Genomic DNA, 7,720 nt, shown 5'->3' on the forward strand with positions numbered 1-7,720 from the left:
AACAAAGTCTGGGGTAGGCGGTTGGGGTTAGACATTACTGGTATTTTGGGAAGTGGGTGGGCAAAGACTGCTAAATATTTTGCAGTTTGTGCTGGGCGGGATGGTCCCACCCAGTGAAAAGCATATAAAAAAAATTTTTTTTTACATCTTCCTGATTTAGCCTTTTGTCAGCTTTACAACCCATGTTGTTTTTTTCAGAAATCTGACAGCCATCTCTTTGAAATGTAAACACCTAGGAAAATAATGTCTCTATGTCCCATTCACTGTGGAAGTTTAACCTCTGAGCACCTTTCTGTCTCCATCTTAATCTGCTTGTCACAGAGATGAGACAAATTTATTATTCCTTTTTTTTTTCAAGACAGGGTCTTGCTCTGTCACCCAGGCTGGAGTGCAGTGGCACAATCACAGCTCACTGCAGCCTCGAGCTCCTGGGCTCAAGTGATCCTCCCGTCTCAGTCTCCTGAGTAGCTGGGACCACAAGTATGTGCCACCACGCCTTGGTAACTTTAAATTTTTTTTTAGATATGAGGTCTCACCATGTTGCCATGCCATTATTATTCCTTTTGATAAAAGTGAATTTAGACTAAACTATGAAAGAATGTACAGCAAATGGCTCTGTTAAGTCTTCTCATAGGAGGACAGGTTACTGTTAATAGAAAACATATGTATGTAATGGCTAAAAATAGAGGCAGTGGAAAAGGATTGTAACTCCTCACCTCTTTTGAGAATGAAAAAAGGATTGTAACTTCTTGGCTGCCTAAGTAGGGTGGAATTTCTTTCTGCATGTAAAATCTCTTTGCAGATGATCAAGCTTTGTCCATGGTATGCTGGTTTTTGCTTATTCAATAATAAAACTGCTTTCTTTCGTTTTGATGTTTTGTAGAGATTTTAAATTTCCCAACAATACAAAAAGAAAAGAATATTTGGTTAAAGATCACTAAACTCTGGGCTGACAGCTGGGTGTGTAGGGGACTGGTGTCTCAGTGTAAGTCTTAATCACATTAAAGTTATTATTTGTTTGTTTTCAAGTACAAGATTTTTCTATTAAGATGCCAGAGATTTCTTCCTACAAACTGTGAATTACATCACAAAAAATAGTTTGGTCTCAGATCAGATATTATGCAAACACAGTTTACAGCTGAGTTGTATAATCATCTGAGATTACTTTACTTTCTTGAATAATAATGGAGTTAATAATTATCCATTGCTTGCTGCCTTAGTTCTGTCTGTACTTATCACAAGTTCAACTCTAAATTTCCTCTCAATTGGTAATTCATGTCAGAGAGTCCATCAATTATTTTTCATGAAGAACTCTTTCCTGGAAACTTCTGACCTGCTCCTGTCTCAGGTAAGTCAGAAAGCTCTACAAATATCCTGGGATCCCCTTTCCCATATTCCTTTGTAGCTGTCCTGTGTTGCACCTTTCATTTTTTACATCCTTTCTCAGCTTACTCCTTTGTTTTGATGGAGCACATCCTCTAGCAGCTTTCTGAGAAAAGTGAATAGGAGATAAGTTTTTTGAGACTTTCCATGTCCAAAATATCTTTCTTTCTATTCTCACATGAATTAGTGAATTTGTCCTGGAACAGAATTCTAGTTTGGAAATAACTTCCCTTTGGAGTTTTTAAAGCATTGCTCTGTTGGTCTTTGGGCTTTTAGGGTTACTCTTGAGAAGCCTGAAATCGTTTTGGTTTTAATCCTCTCTCTATATTTCTCTTCCTTCTCTTTAGAACAGTGGTGTCCAATCTTTGGCTTCCCTGGACACACTGGAAGAAGAATTGTGTTGGGCCACACATAAAATACCCTAACACTAATGATAGCTGATAAGCTAAAAAAAAAAAAAAAAAAAAAGAAAATCTCATAATGTTTTAAGAAAGTTTACGGGCTGGGCGCAGTGGCTCACACCTGTAATCCCAGGGCTTTGGGAGGCCGAGATGGATGGATAACCTGAGGTTGGGAGTTCAAGACCAGCCTGACCAACATGGAGAAACCCTGTCTCTACTAAAAATACTTGGGAGGCTGAGGCAGGAGAATTGCTTGAACTCAGAAAGCGGAGGTTGTGGTGAGCTGAGATTGCACCATTGCACTCCAGCCTGGGCAACAAGAGCGAAACCCGATCTCAAAAAAAAAAAAAAAAGAAATTTTACTAATTTGTGTTGGGTCACATTCAAAGCTGTCTTGGACTGCATGAGGCTCGGGTTGGACATAATTGCTTTAGAAGATTGTAAAATATTTTCTTTGTTACATACATGTTTGACACTTCACACCAAAGGGCTTCTTACTTGCTTAGTGGAATTCTGACTTTACCAGAAGAGCAGCACCCTGACCTGACTCATCCAGCCTGGGGGAAGCCTGCTTTTCAGAAACAGCTTCCAGCTTTCATCCAACATTGACACTCAGACCTGCAGCTGTGGCTTCATTTTCCTGGGGAAGATGGGTGAAGCATCTGTCCATCCTGAAGGGTGACCCTGCATTGCTCCTCAGATGAAAGACTGCCTCTACCCTTGTTTTTCCATTTCGCTCATTGACACACGACTCTTCTGTTGATAAATTCATTTGCTTCAAACCACAGACATCTCTGGAATTATGCAATCTAATCCTTAGGAAAACACAGTATTGATGTGGTCTTGGAGAGTCTGCAGCTGCCTTATTTGATAAAGTTGCCTTGGGATGTGTTCTTTGAAACATCTCAGGAGAGAAGACTGTTCATAACTGTCCTTAGAGCCTGATGTAACAACACGGATTACAGCCTGGCAGGCGTTGTCCTTTCTAAGCTAAGAGACAACAACACGGAAAGCATCCAGGCATTTAAAAAAGATTTTTGTGACTCTGTTTTCTCCTTGACTTCTGAGGGAAACAGTTTACAGTTCATAATTTTTTTGTTCATTCCTAAGCACCACTGGAAAGCTCCCCTCAGTGTTTTTTTCCTGTGGGTGACGTGCTGCCCTGATGTCTCCAGCCAAGAATCTATTGGGAACAGGCCCTCAAATCTGGCCATAAACAGGCCCCAAAACTGGCCATAAGCAAAATCTCTGCAGCACTGTGACATGCTCGTGATGGCTATGACGCCCACGTTGAAGGTTGTGGGTTTACTGGAATGAGGGCAAGGAACACCTGGCCCACCCAGGGCAGAAAACCGCTTAAGGCATTCCTGAACCACAAACAATAGCATGAGCGATCTCTGCCTTAAGGACATGTTCCTGCTGCAGATAACTAGCCAGAGCCCATCCCTTTGTTTCCCGTTTTAGTTAACCTATAATCTATAGAAACAATGCTTATCCCTGGCTTGCTCTCAATAAATATGTGGGTAAAACTCTGTCTGTGGCTCTCAGCTCCAAAGGCTGTCACCCCCTGATTTCCCACTCCGCACTCTCTATTTCTGTGTGAGTGTCTTTAATTCCTGTAGCACCAGTGGGTTAGGGTCTCCATGACCAAGCTGGTCTTGGCAAGTGGTACCCATACGTGGGGCTCGAACCCAGGTCGAAGGGTTGCCGGAGCGTCGGTTGGAGAATGTGGAACTACGCTGGAGGACACACAAAACCTCTTAAGCAATCCATGTGGTGAGTAAGAAGGGGAGCTCGGAAGTATCAGGGTAACAATGGGACAAGTATGGGCTCTGGTTTGTTCCACCTTGGAACCTTTTCACACTGATGAGGAGGAGGAAGGAGAATATAACAAAGTAACAGAAGAGGTGACAGAGCAGGTTTGTTTGCCAGTTAAAGCTAAAGCGGCAAAGGAGGGAGAGGTTTGTCCCTACCTTTCTGCACCCCTTCATTATTTTGAAGAAAAAGAGTGGCCTGACCCTCCAGATCTTTCTTTTCCAGAGGACACTGGGCAAAACGTAGTTACCCCAGTGACTGTTCGAGCAGGGCCTCAAGCTACTGCTCTCAGTTCTATTCAGGCAGGAATTCAGCAAGCTAGATGAGAGGGTGATATAGAGGCTTGGCAGTCCCCTGTTAGGCTACACCCCCCAGATCAACAGGGAAATATTATAGCTACGTTTGAGCCTTTTCCTTTTAAATTACTCAAAGAATTTAAGCAAGCTGTTAATCAATATGGACCAGGCTCTCCTTTTGTAATGGGACTGTTAAAGAATATTGCTGTCTCCAGTCAAATGATTCCTACTGACTGGGATGCTCTTACTCAAGCTTATCTAACTCCTGCTCAGTTCTTACAATTTAAAACTTGGTGGGCAGATGAAGCTTCCATTCAGGCTGCTTACAACGCCCAGGCCCAACCTCACATTAATATAACTGCAGACCAACTTTTGGGTGTCAGCGACCGGGCTGGTTTAGATACACAAGTGGTCATGCAGGATGATGCCATAGAATAGCTTGGAGGAGTGTGCATTAGAGCTTAGGAAAAAAATCACTTCAGGAGGAGAACAATACCCTTCCTTTAATGCTGTAAAACAGGGACCAAAAGAACCGTATGCAGATTTTTAAAAAATTATACTTTAAGTTCTAGGGTACATGTGCACAATGTGCAGGTTTGTTACATATGTATACATGTGCCGTGTTGGTTTGCTGCACCCATCAACTCATCATTTACTTTAGGTATTTCTCCTAATGCTATCCCTCCCCCATCCCCCTATCCTGTCACAGGCCCCGGTGTGTGATGTACCCTGCCCTGTGTCCAAGTGTTCTCATGGTTCAGTTCTCACTTGTGAGTGTGGTGTTTGGTTTTCTGTCCTTGCAGTAGTTTGCTCAGAATGATGGTTTCCAGCTTCATCCATGTCACTACAAAGGACATGAACTCATCCTTTTTTTATGGCTGCATAGTATTCCATGGTGTATGTATGCCACATTTTCTTAATCCAGCCTATCATTGATGGACATTTGGGTTGGTTCCAAGTCTTTGCTATTGTGAATAGTGCTGCAATAAACGTACGTGTGCATGTGTCTTTCTAGTAGCATGCTTTATAATCCTTTGGGTAGTTTGAAGCAGTTCCTTCAAACCTTGCAAATATTTTCCTAGTCCCATACCAGGGACACACCCTATTTCATGCATTATATGTTGACTTTGAGGGCTGTACAATTGCTCTGAAATTAGAACTTGTGCTCCCCGTTGTTGTAATAAATCTCTTCCCCATACATTTATAGGTACAGAAGTTACAGTTGGTTGACTAGTACCAGGTTGTCCATCGGGCCCTTCACAATGCAAAATATAACTACTTTGATATACTTCAGGGGCTTTACCAACTCCAACTATGGGATGACTGGGTCAAATGCTATTTCTAACTAATGGGATGGCTGGGTCAAATGGTATTTCTAACTAATGGGATGGCTGGGTCAAACGGTATTTCTAGTTCTAGATCCTTGAGGAATTGCCACACTGTCTTCTACAATGGTTGAACTAGTTTACACTCCTACCAACAGTGTAAAAGCATTCCTATTTCTCCACATCTTCTCCAGCACCTGTCGTTTCCACATGCAGATTTTATAGCTTGGTTACAGGAGTCTCTTAAAAAGGTGATTGCAGATTTGGCTGCTTAGGATATAGTGTTGTGGTTACCAGCTTTTGACAATGCCAATCCTGAGTGCCACGCTGCTCTGCGACCTATTAGAGGGAAAGCACGTTTAGTTGATTATATTAAGGCCTGTGACGGTATCGGAGGTAATCTGCATAAAGCTACTGTGTTGGCGCAAGCCATGGCAGGACTGAAAATGGGTAAAGGAAATATTCCGTTTCTTGGAGCTTGTTTTAACTGTGGGAAGCATGGTCATACTAAAAAAGATTATAGAAAAAATCAGCAAGGCAGGTTGCCAGTTGAGGGAAAAAAGAAAACTGTTGAGCCTGGAATATGTCCAAAATGCAAAAAAGGGAAACTGTCATTCTAAATTTGATAAGGATGGAAACCTGATTTTGGGAAATGCCATGAGGAGCCCATCCTGGGTCCTGTTCCAAACCGGGGCACTTCTGGCTCAGGCCATTCCCTCACCCCTGAACAATGTCTGTCCCCTGCCACAGCCAGTAGTTCCGCAGTAGATTTATGCTGCACAGAAGCTGTGAGCCTTCTGCCTGGAGAACCCCCACAAAAAGTGCCAACAGGAGTCTGTGGACCCTTGCCAGTGGGGACGGTAGGATTACTTCCAGGTAGAGCTAGTTTAAATGTAAAAGGAGTGCAAGTACATGCAAGAGTCACTGATTCAGATTACAATGGGGAAATTCAGATTACATCTACTTCTGTTCCCTGGAAAGCAGAGCCAGGAGAGCGCATAGCACAGCTCCTGATTGTGCCGTATGTGGAAATGGGGAAAAGTGAAACTAAACAAATAGGATTTGGAAGCACAAATAAATATGGCAAAGCAGCTTATTGGGTGAATCAAATTACTGATAAACATCCCACCTGTGAAATAATTATTCAGGGAAAGAAATTTAAAGGTTTGGTAGATACAGGAGTGGACATTTCAATCATTACTCTGCAGCACTGGCCATCCGCGTGGCCAATTCAACCTGCTCAATTAACATAGTTGGAGTTGGTAAAGCCCGTGAAGTATATCAAAGTAGTTATGTTTTGCATTGTGAAGGGCCCGATGGACAACCTGGTACTATTCAACATTGTAACTTCTGTACCTATACATTTATGGGGAAGAGATTTATTACAACAATGGGGAGCACAAGTTCTAATTCCACAGCAATTATACAGCCCTCAAAGTCAACATATAATGCATGAAATGGGGTATGCCCCTGGTATGGGACTAGGAAAAAAATTGTAAGGTTTGAAGGAACTGCTTCAAGTGGAAAGACAAAGTTCCTGCCAAGGTTGAGGATATCATTTTTGATGGTAGCCATCATTTGGCTTTCAGAACCTATACCTTTAAAATGGTTAGCAGATAAGTCAATTTTGATAGAACAGTGGCCACTAAATAAAGAGAAACTGGAGGCTTTAGAGCACTTAGTTACTGAACAATTAGAAAAAGGATACATAGCTCCAAAATTTTCCCCTTGAATTCTCCAGTCTTTGTTACTAAGAAAAAATCTGGTAAATGGAGAATGTTGACAGATCTTAGAGCCATTAATTCACTTGTACAACCTATGGGGGCATCACAGCCAGGATTGCTTTCTCCTGCTATGATTCTGAAAAACTGGCCCTTAATAGTCATAGATTTAAAAGACTCTTTCTTTACCATCCCCTTAGCTGAGCAAGACTGTGAACGGTTTGCATTTACAATTCCTGTGGTAAACAACCTGCACCCTGCTAAGTGGTTTCATTGGAAAGTGTTTCCACAAGGCATGTTAAACAGTCCAACAATTTGCCAGACTTACGTAGGGCAAGCTATTGAACCTACTCGTAAAAAAATTTTCACAGTATTACACTATTCATTATATGGACGATATACTTTATGCTGCCCCCGCTTGAGAAATATTACTCCAATGTTATGATCACTTGTGAAATTCAATTTCTTGTGCTGGTTTCATTATTGCGCCTGACAAAATTCAGACTACTACTCCTTACTCCTACTTGGGGACCTTAGTAAATGACACTACAATTGTGTCACAGAAAGTAATCCTATGTAGGGATCAATTGAAAACATTAAATGACTTTCAAAAATTACTAGGGGACATTAATTGGATACGACCTGCTCTAGGCATTCCTACCTATGCCATGAATAATCTATTTTCTATCCTTAGAGGAGATTCTAGTCTCACTAGCCCTCAGCAATTAACAAAGGAGGCTGAGGCAGAGTTACAGCTGATTGAGAAGCAAGTGCATACA

This window comes from Mandrillus leucophaeus, unplaced genomic scaffold (genome assembly GCF_000951045.1).
Source record: "Mandrillus leucophaeus isolate KB7577 unplaced genomic scaffold, Mleu.le_1.0 Scaffold9, whole genome shotgun sequence".
Classification (NCBI taxonomy): domain Eukaryota; kingdom Metazoa; phylum Chordata; class Mammalia; order Primates; family Cercopithecidae; genus Mandrillus; species Mandrillus leucophaeus.